At 38.4% G+C, this 25,827-nt stretch overlaps 1 protein-coding gene across 4 annotated transcripts in view; it reads left to right on the plus strand.

Annotated features, from left to right (window-relative positions):
* The first annotated feature begins 213 nt into the window (after positions 1 to 213).
* The window catches only part of FHIT (fragile histidine triad diadenosine triphosphatase), a 1,463,343-nt gene continuing 1,437,729 nt past the window's right edge, over positions 214 to 25,827 (plus strand). For 3 of the 4 annotated variants that reach the window (XM_053668986.1, XM_037137395.2, XM_037137392.2), the window contains exon 1: positions 214 to 349. The gene's annotated coding sequence lies outside the window, so the exon portion shown is untranslated. Of the gene's footprint in view, positions 350 to 575; positions 595 to 25,827 lie in introns of those variants that run through there. The other variant, XM_053668987.1, reaches the window with a different exon arrangement.

Here is a 25,827-nt window from a genome sequence, read left to right on the forward strand (position 1 = left end):
AGGTTTAAGACAAAAATTCCTCTCTACGGAAATTCTCGCCTCAGCCCCTCGGCCGAGACACAGGGTTTTCCGCCCCCAACAGCTCCTCCGCGCCAGGCGGAAGCGCGTTCTCTGTTCCTATTGGCTCCTGTGTTTGTTCCCGCAAGAACGGCCATCTTGGGCCCTGCTCCCACCGCGGAACCTTGTGGGAATTGTAGTCACCACTCTGCTCCCTCCGGTGTCGGGAGTCTTTGCCCTCCGTTCCTGGGCCCCTCAGGCAGCACCCCCGGTGGGCACACGCTCAGGCACTGCTCCTGTCCCGCGCTCCCTCCCTCTGTCTTTCACTTCCCAGCTGCCAAGATCTTGGAAGGTAGGGGCGGCGGGGCAAGCACACAAGTGGAACAGTGTTTCTGCAGCGCGGGTAGGGGTTGCACACGCGTCCTGTCATCACCTTGGCTGCCCAGTGGGGCGGGGCTGGGCCTGCGCAGCTCATTGGGAGGTGGGCGTCTTTCAGGAAGACCCTCACCTCCCACCCCCACCCCATCTCGGACCTTTTCAGAGCCAGTTACTGAGCAACGGCCCAAACTCTCATCTGCCCCGCCTTCGCTGCACTTTGTAAGTGGGTAAACTGAGGCACGCCACGCCAGTGTTTCCAAGGATGCCTCAGTTCCCGGCCCTGGTGGAGTAGTTGGCATTGGCCGCTTTTGGATGGTTTGTTTCATAGACAAGTAGCAGGGATCTCTACTACCTCAATGTACCTGTGTGAAACACCCAGCTCTGGGCTCCCCAAAGGGAGGTGGGATTGAACACGTGCTCGGGACAGGAACCAAGCAGGGCACTGGAAAGGCAGTATTTCACGAGAGAATTTCACGCTTAATTTTTTTTTTTTAAAGCATCGAATTCGTTACTGAGGGAGAAGTCATTAGTAGTCTGTTGAACTTCCTTATACCTATTTCATGGTTTTTATAAGAAAATATTCAAGGATTAAAAGGTATATCCACTCGGGGCCCTGGAGAAGGAAGCCCTTTAGTGGAAGTGGAGCTGGACTTAAGCTTTCTCTCTAGGATCAAATTCTGCCTCTGCTGTTCGTCCAGGGACTAGCCTCTCACAATGCTTATCTGGGAAAAAAGAACTTAAAGCTCCCTGCCCATGTGGCACAAAGATGCTACCTGGAGCCAAAATCTAAATGAGGTCTTGCTTGGGAAAGTTTGTCGCTTGCATTATTCTGAGGTCTCTCAGAAATGTGCTGTTGTTTCAGAAAGCCTCTGACCTAGGTCCAGTGTAGGACTACAGAGGGCTGCCCCTCTCGCATCTCTCAGCAGAGGCTTCTGGGAGTTTGAGTCTTGTCTAGTGTTTCCCGGGCAGGGGGTGGGGCTGGTCCTCCACCTCCCATTTTTTTGTGCTGCGAGGTGTCTCCTGGGAGTTGAAGTCTCACTTCCAGCGGTTCTGTGTAGCAGCCCTTGACTTGCAAGTACGATGTCATGTGGCCCTGTGCTGCTTGCTGTTAGCCTTTGGGTCCACCCGCTGTGAGCTGGAGCTAGAGAGAGATGTTTAGTGAAGACGTCTTTTGTTGTTATTGACTGAATGTGCTGTTCCAAGTACTAGATAGGGGATTATTGTATACACTTTTCCATGTATTAGGGATTAGGCATGTTTTCAAACAGCTAACAGTCAGTGTAAATTACAAAGTGTGTTCATATTATCTCTTAATGACATTGCATTTCCCATTGGCAGGTGAAGAAAAAAACTTGAGAAGATGATTTATTCAGGGTCACACACCTAATAATAAAATGAAACATATTTAACAAGTAAATAAATAAATAAATAAAATATGATACTTTATTATATAAAATGCATATTCTTATATAAATATATAATATATTTCTATATTATATGTATTCGTATATTATATATGAACATGATTCATTGATATAATTATAATCATGAATAAAATTATATGTAAAGTTATACAAATGTATATGAATATATAATTATATGTTCACAGTTATTTATATCATATATAAATTATTTATATAATGTACAAACACATATTTAATACACATATATTTTAATATATAAATATATGTGATATGTATAAATATATTGTATAGATGTATTATGTATAAAGATATTATATATATATTATAAACATATAAAATATAGAATATATACTTATGATACTTTAGTTATTGTCATGTCATTTAGTACCCTCAAAAGCTATAAGTAAGATATAACCATTTTCATATGTACTTTATTTTTATTATTAAAATTTTATTTAATTTTATTTTTAAAGTATTTTTATTGATTATGCTGATAGTTTTCCTAATTTTTTCCCTTTATCCTCCTCTGCCCTGCCCACCCAATGCTCCAGCATTTCTCCCCCTTAGTTCATGTTCATGGGTTGTACATATAAGTTCTTTGGGATCTCTGTTTCCTATACCATTTTTTATTTCTCTCCATCTATTTTATGCCTACTAATTATGCTTCTTCTTCCCTGTACCTTTTCCCCTCTATTCTTCCTTTCTTCCTCCCCACTGAACTTCCTCTCTGTGATGTCCATTTCTCTGATTCTGTTCCTGTTCTAGTTGTTTGCTTAGTTTTTGTTTTCATTGTTTTTCTTTTCTTTTAGGTTCATTTGTTGGTAGTTGTGAGTTTGTTGGCATTTTACTGTTCATCATTTTGATCTTTTTCTTAGATAGGTCCCTTTAACATTTCATATAATAAGGGCTTGGTGAAGATGAATTCCTTTGACTTGACCTTATCTGGGAAGCACTTTATCTGCCCTTCTATTCTAAGTGATAGCTTTGCTGGATAGAGTAATCTTGGATGGAGGTCCTTGCCTTTCATGACTTCAAACTCTTCCTTCCAGCACTTTCTTGACTGCCAGGTTTCTTTCGAGAAATCAGCTGATAGCCTTATGGGAACTCCTTGGTAGGTAACTCTCTCCTTTCTTCTTGATTCTTTTAGGATTTTCACTTTATCTTTAATCTTGTGTAACTTAATGATGATGTGGCTTGGTATGTTTCTCTTTGGGTCCAACTTCTTTGGGACCCTCTGGGATCTCTGGGCTTCCTGGAAGTCTATTTCCTTTGCTAGATTGGAGAAGTTTTCCTTTATTATTTGTTCAAATAAGGTTTCCATTTCTTGCTGTTCTTCTCCCTCTGGCACCCCTATAATTTGGATATTGGAACGTTTCAGGTTGTCCCAGAGGTTTGTAAGACTTCACTTTTTTGAATTCTTATTTCTTCATTTTGTTCCAGTAGGATGTTTATTTTTTCCTTTTGTTCCAACTCATTGGTTTGGCTCCTGTTTTCCTTCCTGTCACTGTTGGTTCGCTGAATATTTTGCTTTATTTCACTTTGGGTATCCTTCATTTTTTTTTTTTTTTTTTGACCAAGCTCAATCAGTTCTGTGAGCATTTTGACTACCAGGGCTTTAAATTCTCCATTAGATAGGTTGGCTGTCTCCTCATGGTTTAGTTCTCTTTTTCATGCACTTATGTCAAAAGTATCCTGTTTCCACAAGGAGTCCAGATTCTGGAGGCCTCATAGTACTGTGTGTGACCTTTAGGCTCATGATTTCTTTCACTTGGTATGCTTTGTCCTTGCACTATAGCTGTGCATATTTGATGGAGTGCTTTAGGAAATATTACTATGTCCCTATCTCTTTGTATGTACATGCAGTTTCAATATGCTCCATTTCTGTTTTGGCTCCCAATATTTCTCTTTTCTTTTTTCAGACACTTGAGAACAAAATATGACACTGTGTTTGCATTCACATATGTTAAAATCTAATACTCTAATGTAGGATGTCTGAAACGACCATGGGTTTTTTGAATTATACAAAAGTTTTGTTTCCTATTAGAAAATATATGAACCCTTTCAATTACATATTCACAGATAATAAAGCAGGCAACCCTCACCTCTTGTGTGTGAAAGATGATTTCTACTTAATAATTATATAATGAGGTAACAGCTTTGTAAATTAGGTTCTAAACATGGCTGAGATAATCACTATGGGAGATATTCTTCCTGTCACCCTCTATTCACTCACTCCCTTCATCCCATCTAGCACTCTCCCACTGACACTCTGATTGTTCAGCTTCTAGAACAGTGTGTGACCACTGGTAGACACTGGAAAAAATAATTGCCAAATGGCATTCACAAGCACGCCTGAACTCTGTTCCCACATCTTTTTCTTGAATCTCAGTTTTCTCTTTTAATGTAGCTTTGAAATATAAGGTAGGGCAAAAGTAGGTTTATAGTTGTGTGTGGGACACAGAGTTTAGTTTATTGTTATTTATTATGAATACAAACAACTGTAAACCTACTTTTGCCCCACCCTGTATAAGATGTAGCATGTTACTTTCCTTTCAATGTCTACATTGCAGAGCAAAATCTCAGCCTTTGAGATCATCCTCTAAGGGGCTGTTTCTTTGGGAATGTCAATGTCTGTAATTTTTTAAGATGAGAAATAGATCCAAATAGCAAAACGTAGCAGAGAAGAAATAGAGTGGTAGTCTGCAGGCTTATGATTTAATTCCCAGCCCTATCTCTTAGGCTGGTTACTTAGCCCTTGGCTTTTTCTATAAATAGGATAATAAGCATTTTTACCTCAAAGTGATGATGAAGATTAAATAGGGTATTGCACTTAAAGCTTTCAGCATGTTGTCAGGCACTCAATAGCTTGTATTCAATAGATGAATAGAACCCCTTCTTTTATTAAATGTAAACTTGATATTTGAAAATATATCAGATTTACTCAAGATTTAAACTTGAGTCAGAAACCTATTTTATAAAAGGATTTGCCATTTGTTTTCTTAGAATGGTAAGCCTGGCCATCACATTTAATATATGAAGTTACCCACAACTCTTGATAACCCGTCTTGTCAGCTCAGTGACACTCTCTTTTGTGGGCTGAGAGAGAGCGAATCTTTTGGCTCTGCTCTGCCTGCTTAGAGGTTCCTGATCTGTTGTTCCATCTATGTGTTAAATCTTGGATTGAAAAGAAGCCTGCTTCTGTTAGTGGGGGCTTTTGTCCACTTCTAGAAAGGCTGAGTCTATTCCAAAAGCCTCAGGGTTAAAGTGGAGCAGTTGTCCTCCAGCTGGGGAGAAATCCCAGGGCAGTGGTCATGTGGACCTGGCAGTGCTCCTTTCTAAATCTGGCAGCTTCAATAGCCATGAAGTTACTGATAAGGAGGTGAGTTAGAGAAAAGGGGTGATGCAGGGGACAGGGAAGAAAAAAAAGAAATGAGGATCACAGCAAAAGCAAATTACAGATAGACAAAGGAAAGAACTGAGGTCCTCAGTATCCTAAATATGTATTTATTTATCTCATTTATCCTCCTAGCTCTGTGCCAGACACTGTGCCATTATACACTGGAGATACAGCAGGGAATGTGGCTGACTTAGAGGGTCATGGTGGTGAGTGGAAGTAAATTCTAGTTGGGAGGAGCTTAGAGGAAGAAAGGAAGAAAGGGAGAAAGGAAGGGTGAGTTGGGATTTGATGAGCAAAATGGTCTTTGGGCCTGGGGTATGAAAACCAATGGATGTGGGAGGGGAAGGAGATGAGGCTGCAGGGGCAGGCATGGGTGATAGGCAGAGTCTAATTACCTGTATTGTAAAGGAATTTTGGACTTAATTCAAGGACATTTGGGAAACCACTTACCAGTCTTAAGTAGAGAAATGAAATTATTGGATTTGTTTTCTAAAAAGTGTAGAGGAAGTATAGATGATAAATTTGTGAGAGGTAATAGTTGATGTGGGAAAACTGGGTAGGCATGTGCTTCTCTAACTTTAATGCACATATGAACTTCCTGCTTATCTTAAATTGTGGATTCTGATTCAGAAGATCTGGTATGGGGCTGAGTTCAGTATTTCAGTATAGCCGGCAGATGCTGCTGGCCCAGGGATGGTACTTGGAGTAGCAAGTGCTTAGGAAACTCTTGAGTGTTCTAGGTGAGAGATGATGTGGTTAAAAGAATGGACTCCAGAGGAGAAAAGAGCCGGATTCCGATGTTGGTTCTGCCATTCCCTTTGCTGTGTGACTCTGGGAAAAAGTGTCCCACTCTCTGAGCCTCAATTCCCCTATCTATGAAATAGGGGTTATAATTCCTATTGTAGATTGACATTTTAAGTTTTTAGTGAGGTAGTTGATGGGAAGTGCTTAACACAGTAATTGGCAGTCAATAATGCTAGCTTTAATTTTACTCCTACTGTTATTAATAAAATCACAACTTTATGTGCCATGCTCTGTTTCCTTATTTAGCATATTTTGGATACTAGGTGAGATAGATTACCTTTAATTCTACTGTTTTTGTTTCTGTCTTGCATATAAAGTCTGGAACTTCTCCAGTCCTTTGTAAAAACTTGAGTATTATGGGCAAATAGATATATTTCTTCCATGAAATTAAGTCTATCTAAATTTGAGGGAAAGAAATCTGGGATCCATAAAGTACCATATTATATCTGGTTAAGACAGGAATTTGAGGCATCTTGCCTCCTAATGTAAATTTATTTAGCTCAATTATAGTGCCTCCTTTTTCACATAAGTTTAGTTTAACCTGTTGGGACTGCTTTCCAACCAGTGATTCTCAGCCCTCTTGCAAGTTAGAATCACTTCCAGCTGGTTCCATCCAGATAAATTAAAATCAGAATGTGGTGGGCAGGCATTAGTATTTTCTTTTTTGAGTTTCTCAGGTGATTCTGAAGTGAATGAGAATCACTGGTTCAATCAACAGAACATGAAATGAATCAGGTACAATCTAATAGGTGAAAGACTTGGGTGGTGAATGGAATATCTATAAAGTAAAATTTTGAAGGCTTTGGGAGTGAAAGAGATAATGTCTCATCACATTTCTCTCATGGAATTTGAACTAATTGTAGGTTGTGCCCTGGGAGATATCTTTGGGGTCAATTACCAAGGACCCCAATGACCCCACCTCCTTGGATCTCTTACCTGAGTCAGGATTCAACTTCTCTTCAAAATTGAATTTTAGGCTCTGTTTTTCTTCCTGGTATTTAGTTTGTTCCAATTGTCATGGCTGAAAATAAGTATTAACCCATTAAAACCATGTTCAAAACATACCAAATTGCATGGTTTTCTCAGCCATGTGTGCCTATGTTATTGAAAAGGTTTAAACTATTGTCCATGGAAAACATAACCCATTTTACTTGTAACATTCTTACATTCTAATTCATTGCAGCTTGAAATAAACCACTTTCAGAGAGGACACGTATTATAAAGATTCGTTTTCTTTAAAAAGTTTTTATAGGTAGAATAATTAAGGGGTAGAATAATGGAGGGTAGAATAATTAAGCTAATTTGGTTAAATCTTTAATATGCTGGATTATCTATAATATGTGGAAATCTTCTCCTTTTTAAAGTTTTTTTTAACCTCGCACAAAATGTGTATATTTTACATCTGAATATTTATATTGAAAACCCTATATTCAGGACCTGGAAGCATTCTTGGCCTGAATCTCTCTTACCTTGCACACCATAACTTCACTTTTCAGCATTTCCTGAGCTTCTCTACTCACTAGGAGGTCACTTCACAGTGTATAGGCATACCTAATTTTATTGCACTTCACAGGTATTGTGTTTTTTACAAACTCAAGGCAAGACCATCCCCCAGCAAAAAGATTATGACTTGCTCTATTGTAATAGTTGCTTTATTACCATAGTCTGGAACCAAACCTGCAGTATCTCTGAGGTGTACCTGTAGTAGTTTTATTTTTTCTTCTCTCTTAAATAGGGAGAAAAAGAACAGTAGAAAACCATTTTTGTTGCATGGTTTAATATAGTTAAAAAATTACATATTTTAGGGCTATTTTTATGTATGCTGAGAAAGTGGTGAAGAGGTTTGCAAAAGAAGACATTGACAGTATTCTGGAATTTAAAGACTCTGAATCTGTTTAGGTATTTATTAGTGTTTCTTGTTTTGGATCTACCTCTTCTTATTAACAATCAGATTTCCATTAAAAAATCAGTATATTCTGCACTTTCTCAGACTCACAGCTATTGGAGCTAAAACCTTTCATAGATAGTGTGAAGCATCAATACTCTCTCATGAAGTTTAGTGCATTCATATTTTAGTTGGGCACAGGCTGGAGGAGATTATGGTATGCAGTCATTTAATCACTGCAGTGTGTGGTATGTGGTAGGAAAAAAAATTTTCATTTTTGGCAAGACTTGATATCTTCCCATGTCTTCAGTTTTGAAAAAAAGAAATGTGCTTCAGTCTTATCTCTCCATTAAGTACAGGACAGTACCTGCTTTGTTGTGCCAGGGGATGTTTAAGCTATGCCTAGAAGCAGGAGTTTGTGTATGTACTTGGAGTGCTAGGAGCAGGCAGAAGAAGGGGCTGGAATCTGCCAGAATAAGGTTGTTTCAACCCTGGAGCACTGAAGATTCCTGTTCAACCTGTCCTGGGTACGGGCCTGATGAAGGAAGGGGTAGTGATCCAAAGGAGAGCAGGGAAAAGCTGGAGAGGTAGAAACAGATGCAGAGTATATGGAAGGTATAACAACAAGAAGGTGGTTGAGTAAAGGGAAGGGAAAATGTTTTGTCTTTACAAATATATACAGGAATGGTGCCTTTGTGGCATACAACATGCATGGCTGTGCATGCAGAGAGATCATGATTAAGGGGAGGCCCTGAAACCTTCAGAAGAGGATGTGTTCCTGGAATACAGAAACAATAGGTGCACTGCAGTTTGAAATCCTAGTTTCTGGGTTCTGTTGGCTGAGGGGGTAAAAGCAAGGCCAGGAAGCTTCAGCAGCCCATGGCCACAGATAAATTGGCAGCTGAGGTCCTCTCTGCCTTGGCCCCTCAGAGTGGGACAGAAAGCTTCCCCTAAGCTATGGCTTCCTCTAGCCTCTTGAACCTCTAAGAGGCAACAGGCCAAGCTTTCCTTGGCCTAGAGAAATTAGCTATGTTTGGCTTCCTAGTGCAGATACAACAGCTGAGTCCAACTCCCATGGGCTAAGGACTGGCTGCAACTATGGGTGAGGGTCCAAGTGAGGCCAGGAACTTCAACATTTCTAATAACTCCCAGATGATTCAGTTGCTTCTAGTCCACTGGCCACACTTGGATTAGCAAGGGTCTAGATCTTTATGGCTTCTACTATGTCGTCATTCTGTTTTCATGTAATGAATAGTGTTGTTTAGAGTTCATAAATACATATTATCACTCTACATGTGGCTGTACCCATTATCATGTGTGTGAGTGTGGACAATTTTTGGCTATGTCTATTAGAATGGTGCTCATAATGGTAACTACCTATGGATGTTGTGAGGGGTGAATGAGATTGCATGTATAAAGCCCTTGGCATGTATTAGCTACTCTAATGACTGAATACTAATCAGTGGATGTGATGGGTTTGCACAAGCAGCTTTCTTTACTTGGGGTTGGTCAGGTTCTTGTGAACCTGTATTTGTGTGCTAGGAGCAGCCTGCACTAATGGCAGTCAAGTGTGTTCAGGATCTGGAAGCAGGTAATACCTTGCAGTTAAGGTAAGCAGACAGATGGAGTGTGGGATGACAGCCTGGCAATAGCTTCTGAGCTGTCTGGTATTCCAGTTTTAGTTCCTAAAGCCCTGTGGTTGTTCCTGCCAGTTCGTCTTGGGTATGAGTCATTCCTTATTCACCATTACTTTACTAATGCACTTACTGTTGCCTGTTATACATCAGGCATAGTGTTAGGTTTGATTATATATCAGTGAACAAGGCAGGTATAGTCCTTGCTCCCAGGAGTCCAGTGGAGGATATGGAAAATATGCAAGCGAATAAATGTAATTATAAACTAACAAGTAATTACAAAATACTGGCAAGAAAGAGTATAAGGTACAGTGATTGTGAACGAGGTAACTTACTAAGATAGGGTAGCTAAAGAGGAGGAGCTGATATTTGAGCTGGAGCCTAAATAAAGGATGAGAGAGAGAGGAAGCCATTTGAAGAGCTGGTAAGGTGGCATTTCAGGCAGAAGGGACAGCCTTTACTTCAGCCTTAAGGGGAGAGAGCTTGATGTGCTCAAAGAGATGAAAGAAGACCTCTATGGCTCTATCATGGAGATTTAAGCAGGCATTGGCATCAAGTGAGGTTGGCCTGGCTGTGCAGGGCCTAGAGGTCACAGTGTGCAGTTTGGATTGTATTCTCTGGGGGGAATGGTCCTGGCCCTGAATCTCATACCATGGCTCCAGCTTTGCTTTTTGCTGTCCAGACCTCCCTTCTGCTGGCCTGCTCCTCTGAGCATCGGTTGCCAGACTGCTTTTACATTCCCTTTTGCCAGACATCAGTTATGGTCTTGACTATGCCTCCCAATGCCTGCCATCTCCATAGGCTTCTCTTTCACCTGTTATTGTGCTTTTTGGGTACCAGGTGCCATTTGTATAACCTGGTTCCTTCCCATTTCCTTCACCTGTGTTCTGCCCATAGTGTCTGTTATGTCCCCTTCTGCCCCCAATGGGATATCAGACCCTTGTTTCTCCTGATCTGATGCCTCAGCCATGTAGCTGTGAAAAATTAAGAACAAAGTTATCATCGAAGGAGTGCAGAGGAACAGAATGAAGGGGACTGAGAGACAAGGAAGAGCAGTTTCGGGTCTAGTGATTGGTGGAAGGACTAGCATACAGTTTTTATACGTTGGAATCACAGGTTCAGAGGATTTAAAAAAATATTTAATTAATTATTTTTTTTTAGAAAGAGGAGAAGTGAGGGAGAAAGAGAGGGAGAGAAACATCGATGTGCAAGAGAAACTTGGATTGTTGCTTTTTGTATGCGCCCCAACTGGGGACTGAACCCGAAACACAGGCATGTGCCCTGTCCTGGGATCAAACCGGTGGCCTTTCACTTTGAGGGACGATGCTCCAATCAACTAAGCTACACTGGTTAGGGCTCAAAAGACTTTTTTTTTAAGGGCTTGAAGGAAGCTTGTTGGAAAGCTGGTTTTAAAGAGGGGAAATGACTTGCTTTGGGGCATAGGTAGAGTCAGTGGCAGAATGATGATCTTTCTTTTTTTCCTACTTTTAATTTATTGATTTTAGAGAGGTGGGGAATGAGAGAGAGAGAGAGAGACATCAATTTGTTGTTCATCGGGTGATTCTTGCATGTGCTCTGGCAAGGGATCAAACCTGCAACCTCGGTGTATCTAGATGATGCTCTATCCAACTGGGCTACCTGGCCAGGGCAGTTTGAATGGTTCTTACATCGACAGGGACCTCACCTGGGAAGCTTCAAAGGTTGGGGTGACTCAATGGCTGAGGGCTGTAGCCATCTCTAAGGATTCCTAACTTATGTGTCTGACCATTGATGTTGGTTACCAGCTGGAATCACAGCTGAGGTGGTTAACTAGAACACCTACATGTGGCCTCTCCATGTGGCTACTTGGGATTCCTAATTGTATCATGGCTGGGTTCTAAGAAAGAGTGACCCAAAGAGAGTCTAGTGGAAGCTTTTAACCAATTGAGCTATCTGGACAGGACCACAACCTTCTTTCTTAGTTTTCTGTAGGTTAGGTCCTATCTTTTGCTTTCTTGACTTGTACTTTTTATAGGTTCTATTTAACTTCTAAGTTTTGATCAAGGAGTCTTTCTCTTTGGATTGTAAGCTCTGTGAAGTCAGGATCAGTGGCTATTTTGCTGATGCCATCTTCCCAGCACCTGGTCCCCATGTAAGGTAAGTAAGTGGTCTAGGTTTCTAACTTAGAATTAATTGAGTGTTGCGCTTTGCACTCTGCCATAGACCTGCAGAATTCTGGGCTGTCCACCATTACTTCTTTGCTTAATTGAGTCTTGGTTGTGGGGGGAAGTTTAAGTAGGTGAAATCTGCTGAAGTCTGGGACCTCAGCCCTTCCTACCATTCCTTGAACCATACTGCCTCCTATTTCCTCCTTTTATTGGAGATAATGCCTTGTTAATCACATTAATGTTGTCTCTTTTACCTCTTTAGAAAGTTTGTTCCTCCAAGGTCAAGGATCTTATTGGCCCTGTTTCTTGATGTATCCCTGTGCATAGAACAATGTGTGGCCTATTGTAGGCTGAATGAATTATGTCCTATCACTACCATTAAGATCTAAAAGTCCGGGTGCTGAAGGCTTCTTTCTGCTCCATGCAGATGGGTTATTTATGCTGCACAGATAATTGGAATTTTCAAATGCCGGGGAGTCAAGAACCAGCTCATAAGGAAGGGAGTATAGAGAAGAACCTCCTATCTGGCTCTGAGAGATGACTTCTGGCTTTGCTTCTCCTTAGCTGTGTAATCTTGAGTAAAGTATTCAACCTCTCTGCATATCACTTTTCTGTAAAATAAAGACGCTAAGACTACTAATTAGGGGTGTCCAACCTTTTGGCATCTTTGGGCCACACATTAAATTCATGGTGATTCATAATCACTAAAAACCCCTCATAATGGCTTAAGTAAATTTAGGATTTTGTATTAGGGCTCATTCATAGCCATCCTGGGCTACATGTAGCCCATGGGCTGCAGGTTGGAAACCCCTGGTAGCTCTTAGAGTTGTTGTGAGGATCAGGTGTGAGGATAAAGCATGCCTTCACAGTGCCTGACAAATGGTCAGTGCTCAATATATTACCTGTGATTGCCGTCATTAAACCTGAAATGTTGCTCTGTCTACTATTGCAGGCTGGTGGTTAAACAGGCATGTCGGTTTTCACTTTTAAAATCAGGGATAGGTCTTTCCTATAGTTCTGTGTTATTTGGTGGAGTCTTATATTCTCTTTGGCCATCAAATAATATACAGGCCTTCAATTCTGGCCATATAAAGTTCACTGAAAATGTTGATGAACAATAACCCAGAATTCAGCACAAAAAATTAATGCAGGTTGATGTTAAAGACAGAGGAATATAAATTAGAAAATAAACATATCTACCATACTGTAATATTTAAATGCCTTCTCATAAACGCTTAAGATTCTCATTAGTCCAACATGAGAAAAATGATAAATATTAATATTTTCCATCAAAGGAAGGCTTAGAAATCAAAGCAGAGTAAACAACTGTTGTAGTTCAAAGATGATATAATGAATGAATTTAAATTTCACACTGCCAAATCTCTATTTTAAAAAAATTCTCTGTGAGACAGTTTAATTATTTTTATCCAGTGCAGAAACTAGGAAAGATGTGCACTTAGAAAGGATTTTTGGGACTTGCTGATTTAGACCATGTTCTTGAAGACTTTGGCTGTATTGTGCTTTGTGTCTACAAAAGAGACTCACATGTGCCTGAGCCATCCTTCTTCTCCATTGATTTCCAGTTCTATTTCAGTAGAATCATATTGGAAACTGGCTCTAGGTAGATCATGAAAAGGCACCGGGTGGCATTTCCTTATCTTTGCTGTGAATTCTTTCCTCAAGTTTCTCTATTATTCCTAGCTCTGAATATTCCAGGCAGTGTGTACAGCAGTCAGTCCTCAGGTCAGGAAGGAATGGAGGGAGGGCTGATAGGCTGATATGATCACTTTGAACCTGTCAGGCTTTTTCTTCTGCTTCTACTGTTACAGAGGTGGCTGACTCAGTGCGAGAGGCCCTCATGTCATTGCAAAGACATAGTCCGGGGAGTCAGGACACCAGGATTTTAGTCCTGGCATTCTCATTGCCTCATGCAGGTCTTGACCCCTTTCCACATCTGTAAAGTGAGGGGCTTGGATCTGATAATGCTACAATTCTGTGCCACTCTAACATCTTCTATGTCAGGTAGAGAGAGAGCTTCAGGGATCTAATAAGTCCTTCTCCCTACCCTCTGCAGAAGGGAAATTGCCTGGCATAGCAGGCTTTTGGGCCAGACTGACTTATACTTTGCCTAAACTAATTGACTTAAGTTCTCATACATTAAATGGAAATAGTGCAAGGTTGTTGCAAACACAAGAGATGATGTTTAGAAAGCATCCAGTGCTGTGTAAGGCACATCACAGGAATTTATTGATGATGCTGTGTTGTTATTACTTTATTATCTTTAAACATTATGTTTATATCTTATCTCAGCACTTGTCTGTCTTTTTGTACCTCAGTTTCTTCATCTACAAATGGGAATAATAAAAGAACCTACAGTATTGGTTAATTGTGCAGATTAAATGAGATAATACACATTGTATTTTTCAGATTATAAGATGCATTTCCCCCAGTTTGGAAGGGATACGGTTTGAAATGCTGCTGTTGAGTTCTGTTTACATTTACATTGGTGAAATATTATATTATTTATGTTATTAAATATTTTACCATATTTTTTGCTTCAATTTTTTTCCCTATTTTTGTCTAAAACCTAGGTGCATCTTATGGTCCAAAAAATATGGTAGGTACTTCCTGGTACATTGTAAGTACCAAATACAAATTAGCAATTATTTCAGTTATCATTTTTATTACTAATCACAATACCTTGAATAAATATTACTTCTTGTAAAGAACTAGATAGGGTAGGGCAAATAGGGATAACTACCTTCTGTAATACCTATGCTAAAGCATATTTCCAGTGGTCCAAAAGATCCAACATTTCCCCCCAGCAGCACATTAATCACAGAGAACCTTAAATAAATGATGTCAAGTTGGGACTTTAAAGTCAATTATGTCTCTTCAACATGGGTTGTTAATCCAGGATGCTGGGGCCTCCTGGATAAAATATAAATACATAAATACATGTTAATATAATATAAATATATATTTATATAATTTATATGTTATATATTATGATATACATACACTCACAACTTTGTCATCCACTGATAGATACCTGGGTTGTTTCCATGTCCCAGCTGTTGTAAATAACTAAAATTACTATAAACATAAATATATATTTATATATAAATACATGCGTATATATGAATATATATTTATATTATATACAAAACATAACCTATAATATAAATTTTATCCAGCCATTAAAAAATGAGGTCATCCTACCATTTGTGACAATGTGGATGAACCTTGAAGGCATTATGCTAAGTGAAATAAATCAGAGAAAGACAGCATACCATATGATCTCACTGTTATGTGGAATCTAAAAGAACATATAATCTCCCCCAACAAACCCACACCAGACAGCTAGAAAAAGATCAGATTTATAATTACCAGAGGTTGGTAGATAGGGAGGAGGAATTGGAAGAAGGTGCTCAAAAGGTCCAAACTTCCAGTTGTAAGATTTACATGTCCTAGGAATGTAATGTACAACATGATGACTATAGTTAACACTGCTGTATGATATATAAGAAAGTTGTCAAGAGAGTAGATCCTAAGAGTTCTCATTCTAAGAACTTTTTCTTTTTATCATATCTATATGAGATGATGGCTGTTACCTAAGCCTGTTGTGGGAATCATTTCACAGTATTTGTAAATCAAACCATTGTGCTGTAGAACTTAAACTGATGCAGTTATGTGTGTCAGTTATTTCTCAATGAAACTGGAAAAAATGTGAGATATTTACAGTTGGAAAATGGGGTAGATAGAAGACAATTAAAATTTAAGTTGAATGCATATACCTTTGGGGATGACAACTAGGAAATAGAAATAAGGCAAGAGATTTGTTTTGTCTTTATTTGTCTAAAAGCTATTATTGTCATTTGATTTTATTTATTATATATTTTACTTCATAATAAATAAAAATATTTCATTGGAAGTAAAAAATAAAAATAAAGAAGAATCTAATGTTCTAGATCCATAATTTATCTCCACATGTGAGTTGAAACCAGGTTAGAAAAGACTACTTTTTATCAGTTTCCAATGGGTCAGGTATTAAACTAAGACTTCAGTGCGAATTCTCTCATTTTATCCTTAGAGCAACTATATGAGATAGACAGTCTTTTATGTCTGTTTACACATGAGAAAACTGAAATTTGGAGACATGAAACAAGTACTTAATAGGATATTCGAGTACTTGGGCAGGGACACAGATCCAGGTGACCTGATTTGGGAACTTCAGCTCTAGGAGCAAATGTCCTCAGATGGTAAAACATCAAACCTGCTAGATAGCTACTATTTCTGTATAATGAAGTACAATTGCAAGACAAGGAGGTAAATAGACTTGCTTCTTATCAAGGACACAGCAAATTAACACTTATTTATGTTGTTTCCAAGATCATTCCTTTTCATGGAAGGGTATGAGTTTCAATATAGAATGGACTTATTTGAGGAAATATCAATATTTTTTCTGAAATTAGCAGCATCAAACTGTATTCATGGAATTTTACAGACATACCACATTTAAATATACAAATTCACCTGGAAACATAACATTTCCATATCTGTTTCTACAGCTTAGCTTGCAGCTGTTGGCATCCATTTATTTTTAAAACAAAAATAAGTTGTTTCTTTTTAACTTCACCAGGTCATCAGTCAGATATTGTACAAAGTTGATGTCAATGAGGCCAAAATCTTGGTCAGAGTGCACAGATTATTTCTATGAGAAGGTGCTATTTTTAAAAACTTTTCATAGCAAAACTGCATAGGAAAATAAATTCATTTTAGAAGATTTTGAAAAGAGAAATGCTCAAATAGAAAATAACATTGCCATTCTACACTCTTGTAATAGATAGTACTATCAATATTTCAGTGTATACCCTTTCCACTTCTTTAATTGCACATGTATATTTGTTAGTTTTGCTAGTTCTCTAAATTGGGATCACACTTTACATATGGTTTTGTTACCTATTTTTCACTCAAGAATGTATTGTGTGCTTTTTCCAGTGTCATTGGTGACTGCAAAAGTATTTTTTAACCTATCCCAATTATTCGACATTGGCTTTCTCACCTCTATTTCTGGTATATATAAATGAAGAATATTTGCATATAAGCATAATTATATCAATGATTCTTTTCTTAGGATATATTCTCAGAAGTGGGGAGGCTTGGCAATATTGTTAGCCATAGGAGTAGCTCTCTCATTTTTTTCACTACAGGCAGTGCTCTCCTGTGCACCTAGAATTCCCACTACCCACTTTTCCTGGGCTTTGTTTCATAGGAAGTTCAGAGAAGAGACCATGGAGTCAGAAGTTGGTAGGGCAATTAACATGTCTTTAGTCTCTACTTGATTAAAATAAACATATTGCATTGCACGTACTAGCTATATAACATGTCCTGTATTAGTATGTTACCTTGTCAGCCAGAATCCTTCCAAATGCAAGTAACAGAAAACTTGATTTACCATGAAAATTAACAACTGCTGTTCCATATGCATGGAATTTAACAACTGCATATCACTCAGTTATTTGCCTATTCCATTTTTTCTTTGGTTATTATTACACATATAGATTTTTTCAAAAAGTTCACTGTCATGAATAATTCTGCAAGACATCTTTGTGTGTGTGTAAAAGTCTTTCCTTATTTCTTTAGATAAATTTCTTTCAGAAATTGAGTCACTTAGTCCAAGGAAGTGCCAATTTTAAGGTCCTTGATGTACTTGTATATCACCAAATGGTCCTCCTCTGATGTACCACTTAAAACTATGTTGTTTAGTTCTTTATCTATTTATTTTATTTTTAAAGTATATTTTATTGATAATGCTATTACAGTTTTCCCAATTTTTTCCTCTCCTTTATCCTGCCTCCTCCCTAAGCATCCTCCTCCAGTATCCCTCCCTGTAGTTCATTTCCATGGGTTGTACATACCAGTTCTTTGGCTTCTCTGTTTCCTATAGTATTCTTAAACCACCCCCATCTATTTTATGCCTACCAATTATGTTTCTTATTCCCTGTTACTTCTTATTACCTTTTCCCCCCAGTTTTCCGCTCCACCTCCCCACAGAAAATCCTCCAAGTGATCTCCATTACTGTGACTTTGTTCCTGTTTTAGTTGTTTGCTTGGTTTTGTTTTTATTTTTTAGGTTCAGTTGTTGATAGTTATGAGTTTGTTGTCATTTTACTGTTCATAGTTTTTGATCTTCTATTTCTTAGATAAGTCCCTTTAACATTTCGTATAATAAAGGCTTGATGATGATGAACTCCTTTAATTTTATTTTATCTGGGAAGCACTTTATTTGCCTTTCCATTCTAAATGGAAGTTTTGCTGGACAGAGTAATCTTGGATGTAGGTCCTTGCTTTTCATTACTTTAAATTCTTCTTTCCAGCCCCTTCTTGCCTGCAAGGTTTCTTTTGAGAAATCAGCTGATAGCCCTATGGGCACTCCTTTGTAGGTAACTCTCTCCTTTCCTCTTGCTTCATTTAGGATTCTCTCTTTATCTTTAATCTTGGGTATCTTAATGATGATGTGCCTTGGTGTGTTCCTCTTTGAATCCAAATTCTTTGGGACTGACTGAGCTTCCTGGACTTCCTGGAAGTCTACTCGCCAAATTGGGGATGTTTTCCTTCATTATTTGTTCACATAAGTTTTCAATTTCTTTCTCTTCCTCTTCTTCTGCCACCCCTATGGTTCGAATGTTAGAGTGCTTAAAGTTGTCTCATGGGTTCCTAAGGCTCTCCTCATTTTTTTGAATTCTTGTTTCTTCATTCTGTTCTGGCTGGATGTTTATTTCTTCCTTTTGTTCCACATCGCTGAATTGAGTTCTGGTTTCCTTCTCTTCTCTGTTGGTTCCCTGTTCATTTTGCTTTATTTCACTTTGGGTAGCCTTCATTTCTTCCTTCATTTTGAGACCATATGCAACCATTTCTGTGAGCATTTTGATTACCAGTGTTTTTAACTTGGCATCTGATAGGTTGGCTATCTCCTCATTGCTTAGTTCTTTTTCTGAAGTTTTGGTCTGTTCTTTCATTCGGGTCATATTTCTTTGTCTTGGCTCACCTGTTTTGTTGTAAGGGGATGGAGCCTTAGGTATCCCCCAAGGCAGGGCAACCTTCTTTGCTGCATTGTGGCGCTGTCTCTAGGGGAGGGGTCAGAGAGAGAACAATGCCACTCACTTACTCTGTTCTAGCCCCACTTTACAACAAACTCTCCTGTGAGTTGGGAGTTTCTCCTGCTATCCAACCCCTGCAGTATTTTACAGCTAGTTTGAGTCTTTAGTTTCCTGTTCAGGCAGCTCCTTCTCACTCACATAGTCTACCGCCTTGCTATATACATCCCCGCTGCTCAGCTGTGTGTCTCCTCTCTCCATCCCTCCTACCAGTCTGGGTGAATGTTTCTTTAACTCCTTGGTTGTCAGAATTGCATATAGTTTGATTTTTCTGGCAGTTCTGGTTGTTTATTGTTTTTAAATTGGTCGCTATTCTTTTTTTGGTTATGCGAGGAAGCAAAGCGTTTCTACCTACACCTCCATCTTGGCCAGAATCAGTAAAGGTAGGTTTTTATTTTTAATAGATTTAAATTTGTTGAGTAGATAATATAGTCATCTGGTTCAAAACTCAAAATAATTCAAAAAGGTATAAAGTGAAGGTTTGTTTCTGCTCCTATCACCAGATCCCCATCTCTGTCCCAATGCCACTTAGGGTAGTCATTTTTATTATTTTCTTTTGCAACTTTTCAGTATTTTAATATACACAGGCAAATATTTATATAAATTATTTTCTTTCCTTTCTTACAGTATATAATAGACATTGCTCTGTACCTTCCTTTATTTGGTTTGACTGTTGTGAACTTCCATAGTTTATCTATTCTCCTGTCCATAGCCTTATTTGTAACCTGTGTCTTTTCAGCCAAACAAGGCCCAAGTGAACCCACGTATCTAGTCCTGCAGTTCTGCCAAAAAAGGAATAGGTAGCTGTATCTTAATTTCCTAGACCTACTGCCTGGCCTGGTATACATTTTGGCTTTGCCTCCTAGGTTGTAGTTGGCAGTTTTGAACTAATTTGAATCCAAGAGAATGGCAAAGGTAGGCTTCTTTTGAAGACCCAGTGGCTGTCCTTCTCCCCTACCTTTGACAGGAAGGTATTTTCATGTTCTTGTTTGGGAAAACAGAAACCCATCCATTCTTATACAAGGGATGGTGGCTTATACAGAAATTATCTCCTGTGTAATTTTTAATGAATTTAATGTCATAAGTTCCAGGCCCACTGTATGCTTCCAAAAGACTCAAGGGAAGAATCCTTCCTTGCTTCTTTCAGCCTCTGGTGGCTGCAGGTATTCTATTTCCTTTAATTGGTCTTTTCTGTATCTTTTCCTCTTCTTTCTATCTCACTTCTCCCTCTGCCTTTCTCTTAAAAGCACACTGGTCATTGTAGTTATGGTCTACCTTGATAATCCAGGATGACATCATTCTTGATTCTGAACTTAATTCCATATGTAAAGACCCTTTTTCCAAATAAGGTCATATTTTCAGGCTCTAGGAATTTGACATAGGCATATCTTTTGGGATATGCAGACCACTTCAGGCTTCGATTTTAATGTTCTGATTCCAGAATCTGTGCTTCGTCCTTCTATGTCATATCCTGTGAAGTGCCACAGATACAGTCCATTTTCTCTTCCATGTGAGCATAAAAGACTGCGGCTTTCTCAGACAGCATTGTATCTTCATTCCCTCACACAGAGAAAATGCTCAATAAAACGAAATGGCTTTATCAATGATTGTGTATATGAAGGCAGTTTTTTGTGTCTCTCATTACTTTTCTCCAGGCTTACTCTCCCTGGGTATTTCAATTCAGTTGTTCATTATATGAAATTCAGATCATCCCCCTACCTGCTTCTGGTTGCCCCCTTCTAATTTGGCCAATTTTTCCTCTTAAAATATGCCTTCCAGATTGAACTCTAGATAAGATCTAAGTAATAGGGTAGAATTGGACTGTTAATTCTCATAGTTTGTGTGCTACATTTCTTTAAAGTAGCCCTAGGTTGTGTTCATTTTAGAGCAACTGCTGAAATCATTGCTGTTCATTAGTAGCTAAAGACATTAAAAACAATTTTTGGCCTTGGTGAGGTAGCTCAGATGGTTATTGTCCCAATATGCCAAGTTTGCAGGTTTGATCACTGGTCAGGGCACATACAATAAAGCAACTAATGAATGCATAAATAAGTGGAACAACAAGTCAGTGTTTCTCTCTTCCTCTCTCTCTCTCCCTCCCTTCCTCCTTCCTTTCCTCCCTTTCTCTAAAATTAATCTAAAAAATTCCCCATACTAGTAGCCCTCCTCAGTCATTGAGTTTTTAGAGCCAAATTCAGCTTTCAGTTATGCTAATGTAAATTTTTAATGGTTCTGGGGATGGATTTTGAGTTTGAAAACAAAATAGTCCAAATGTCACACACATTGGGGTTTAGCAGAAAGTATGAGCACGCTCATGAATAAATCCAGTTCCCCTTTCCATTCCAATTTGTTGAACCCATGGAAAAAAATTGTGTGTGATAAGAGAGATGTATAATGATCCAAGACAGTTTTCTGCAGGAGCAAATGAGGATTTTCATAAACAAATGTTAGAGAAGAGAACTTTTTTCTTCTTAATTTCCACTCCTTGGGGCAAGTCATTGGTAGAGTCTTTTTTTATTTGTATATCACATTTACCAACTGTTTGTGTTAACTTTCATATGCTTGTACCCTGAACAAATTTATGGCCTTGGTGTTATATGTGCTGCAGGTCTTACTGGTGTCTAACTCATGTGTCCTGACTGGTGTGGCTCAGTGGATTGAGTGTGAGCCTGTGAACTGAAAGGTTGCCGACTTGATTCCCAATCAAGGCATATGCCTGGGTTGCAGGCCAGGTCCCCAGTTGGGGGTGTGCAAGAAGCAACTGATCGAATCTCTCATACATTGATGTTTCTCTCCCTCTCTTCCTTCCTTCCTTCCCCCTCTCTCTAAAAATAAATAAATCAAATCTTTAAAAAATGTATCATTATGTTGGCAGCAAAGTTAATGAAAGAAAATTAAAAAAATAACCCATGAGTTTTAACCAGTATACTCAAGATAAATTAGATTTTATAAAAGCAAAATCTATCAGCAAGAAGATGTGATTAAATTGTGCCCTTATTTGGCATGATAGTACTGAGAATGCCAGTATTTTCAAACTGTTTTGATAATGAATTAATTTTTTAAATTAGAGGTTAAAATAAGGAATAGATGATAATTTCCCAGTGGTAGACTTCATGGCTCCATTCACTCCATTATACTTCTTGCTGGTTATTGAAGCCTTGGTTTCTTTCAAAAGGAACATTTGAAGAGAAAGGTCCTCCGTGTGAAACTCTTCCCCCTCACCTTTCACTTGTCTACTAATTCTACTTGAGGCCTTAGCTTAAATGTCTCTTCCACAGGGAAACTTATTCTGACTCATAAGACTTGGTTAGTATCTTGAAGTTCACTTGTAGCTGTCATTACATCAGTTTTAATTGCCTTGTTAATATTTGTCTTTTACTGCAGACTGTAAATGCTGAGGTGGGACTGTGTCTGTTTTCAACACTACCTAATTCAGTTGTGTATTATAGATGCTTAATGAACTTTTGAAGACTGATTGGCCAGAGGCAGAAAAAGTCACTTAAGGGCTTATGGGAATGATAATTTTAACAATATTTGCATGTATGTACACATGGTAATAGCAGTGAGTGCCTTTTTCTATGTGTGTGTGTGTGTGTGTGTATGTTTGTGGGGGTATGGTATACCACTGCATCAAATTACGGAAGTAGAAAGAACAGTTGACATTCTGTATTCAAGTGACCATGTATTTGACCCACCTCTTCTCTAGTAATGTCATCACGATTGTATCTCATTGCTGTGGGTTCTTGGAGGCTGACAGGCGGAACAAGTGGCTTCATCTCACAGTCCTCATCTGTCATACAGAACTTGCAGATTCTTATTATGTGAATGAAATATGGAGAGAGAGATATTATTCTTCCTGGGCTAGCACAGTAATAGAAAGTAACCATATCAAGGGGGAAAATGGACTGTTTTTGTGAAGGGCAACTCATTGCTTCTCAGAACCGCAGGTGTTGAGGCCTGTCTTTGAGTACAAAGGCTAGGAAAGTATTTCTTATTATCAGAAGGCCCAACATTCCACCAGTATATTCTTTCAGTAAGGAAAATGCCACTCATCACTACTCAACTTCCTGGTGAGATGCTGCCACCATTTAGTTTGGAGGTGCATCCCAGCATCCCAGGGCACAGGCCTTATGTGTTCTTTAGCCAGGGAAGAAAACTGTTTCAGTATTCCAGATCAATAAACTGTAGTAGAAAATAGGAAACAAACTGTGAAAAATCATTAACCAGAGAAATTCTACTGTTTCTGAGTTTTGGACTAAAAGAAATAAATATCACTTGACTGCTCTAATAGTTTCTATTTTATAAGCTTGGCCCTGGTGAAATGGAATATCAGATAATACTGTATGAATGACACTTGCCTTCTAATGGTTGGTCCTGTAGAAATAAATTGAGCTTTATAGAATAGTTTTAGTTCCCAGGAACTTTTTTACTTAACACTGGTCAAAAGGACTAATGTGGTGATGGAAAGCAAGGTACTATTCAGTAGTCATTCAAGTCATGACTTTGTTATATTTTGAGATAACTTTAAAATCACTTAGTCAAATAAAACTCTAAAGTACTGTAACTGCCAGGTTGCTTTATCTAATTTATGAAACAGAGGCAAAGGAATCAACAATAACCCTCCATTTACCATTATTAGATTAGCTATTACTGAAACTGCAGACAGTATATAACTCTTTACCTACCGTGTGTTCACTTGAATTTGGCTATTAAGCTTTGATGGAACTTTCATTTAACCAAATGCCTTTGTTTACAACAATAAGCATGTTAAAGTCTTTTGTGTTCTGAATTTGATATGACCATTTTAGTACATGCTTCCTGAAAAGGCACATTGAAGTTACAGATTCTATTCATTTGTGTTCTGTCAAAAATTTTCAGTTCAATCCAGGTAGACTCTTGTTTTTCTTCCTGAGTTAAAGAAATGCCTCTTTTCTCTATAAGGCTTCTACTTCTTCAAGAATATAACCAGACATTAAGCATGAAGTTACTTCTTATACTAGCTCCGTAAAAATTGATTTTTCAAAGTTAAATAAGCATCTGGTGGACTGAAAATGTTTTATACCTGATATTTAAGATATTTTGGCTATTTCCAAAAGGAATCAATTCTTTCATGCTGCCTCCCTTGTGGATACTACAATATGCCACTGTGTAGTGTAGAGTACAGGCCCTGGAGGGAGGCAGGCTTGGGTTTGCACTTTAACCCTACCACTTACCTGCCTGTGTCCTTGAACTTCACCTTTTAGGGAAGTCAGTTATCTCTAACTGCCTTTTCCTCAGTGTATAATAGTGTTCATTGTACTTACCTCATAGTGTTATATAGAAGGGAATATATGTAAAGTCCTCAAATGTGATTGTTTTTGTAACTTTGTGTATGTGTCCACATTCTACATAAGTGTTGACTCAAACATTACTGATTCTAAATTAGATTATAAGACTGGAAATGCTGATATCTTTTCAGGACTTAATGTTCTGGTATCATGGCCATATCTAGAAATAAAATGGAGCATAGTTACCATTTTAAATCTATTAAAGGCTACAGCTTTATGACATATCACCATAAAGGTGGCTATTTTAATTGCTGAGATTAGAAACCAAGAACCAAATCCATATTTCAAATGTCTTGCTTTTTAAGTGAGATTTTATTTAAATTCTTCCAAACTGATATGAAAGCTAGGATAAAGAGTATTTTAGATATGTGAACTAGAAATATATGACCTTTCCAATAAGAAGGTCTCCTAACCAACATCATTTGTTAGTTTTTTTTTTACCCACATCTTTAAGCTTCTCCCTAATTGCTTTGTTCTCTTGGTATTTTTCATCTTTTTTCTTTCTTTTACATCCACGTTTTTGGGGTAGTGGAGATTGGCTTGGAGAAATCCACAGTATCACATCCAGTTTCCTTCAGCACAGTAATGCACAGAGGGGCTATAGGAAATCAGGCTGGAGATCTGGTCTCTGACACTGGTTTCCAGCAAATTTATCTTGTTCTTTGGGGTTGAAAATTTTTCCTCATCTATACTTTCTTCTGTTTGCTTGAATAATGAGTTACAGAAAAATGAAAACTTCTTTAGTTATGAAGTTGCAGCAAGCAAAAGTGTTAGGTCCTTGCATTATTATAATGCAAAATAAGATAGCATTCAAAGACAGTCTTTGTTTCAGCATCATATTGACAATGCCTGTCACTCGAGACAGGGATTGGGCACTTCCCGAGGTACACCATGTGGCAAAACATAAAGGCCAGTCTTGTGCCAAGTGAAAAAGCCATCAGTTCCAACTCTAGGCTACTTTGCAGATTATTAGATGTCTTGCAAAATGTTTATCACTTTCTAATTAGGGAGGACTAAGGGATTTTAGTACCCCAAAGAAAATATCAACAGCCCAAAGAGAGAAATTATCCAGTGGCTCATAAGGAGCAGTAGGTATTTAACTTTGAGATTGCATAGGAAACAGGGACAGTTAGTTTCACACTAGGATTTTTTTTGGGGGGGGACTTGTGTCCTTGGTCTGTCTGGGTAAAACTGGGGATCTGGTCTTTCTGTTATTCTGACAGTTCCCCAGCTTGTGTCTCCTCCAGCATGTCCAGGCCTTGAAAGTACATGCCAAGAGATCAACTCTGTTCTGCTTCTTGGCCTAGCATGTAAACTGTGGCCTATCATGTTCATTAAAATGAAAATTTGTTGAATAGAATTTTCCTGACTGGCAGAATAGTTTAAATGTCAGATGTTGTTAGGCCTGGATGTAAATATTATGTTTCCATTGTTAATTAATTGCAGCACCTCAGTACCAGTGATCCAAAATCCAATTTAGTCTGCAATAGGACCATGGATAAGGGCCAGAGATAATGAATGCAGAGGGAAAAAAATGTATTCAGAGTTTCCATTGTATCTGTCAATGTCCTTTTAGGAAAGCAGCAAATGTTGGTGTGTCACTGTAGTTCAAAAGGTACAAAATAGGACAGAATTCAGACTCATTGTATTTGAAACCTCTCAAGTGTTACTTAA

Source organism: Artibeus jamaicensis, unplaced genomic scaffold, assembly GCF_021234435.1.
Source record: "Artibeus jamaicensis isolate MK-2021 breed Jamaican fruit bat unplaced genomic scaffold, CSHL_Jam_final contig_519, whole genome shotgun sequence".
Taxonomy (NCBI): domain Eukaryota; kingdom Metazoa; phylum Chordata; class Mammalia; order Chiroptera; family Phyllostomidae; genus Artibeus; species Artibeus jamaicensis.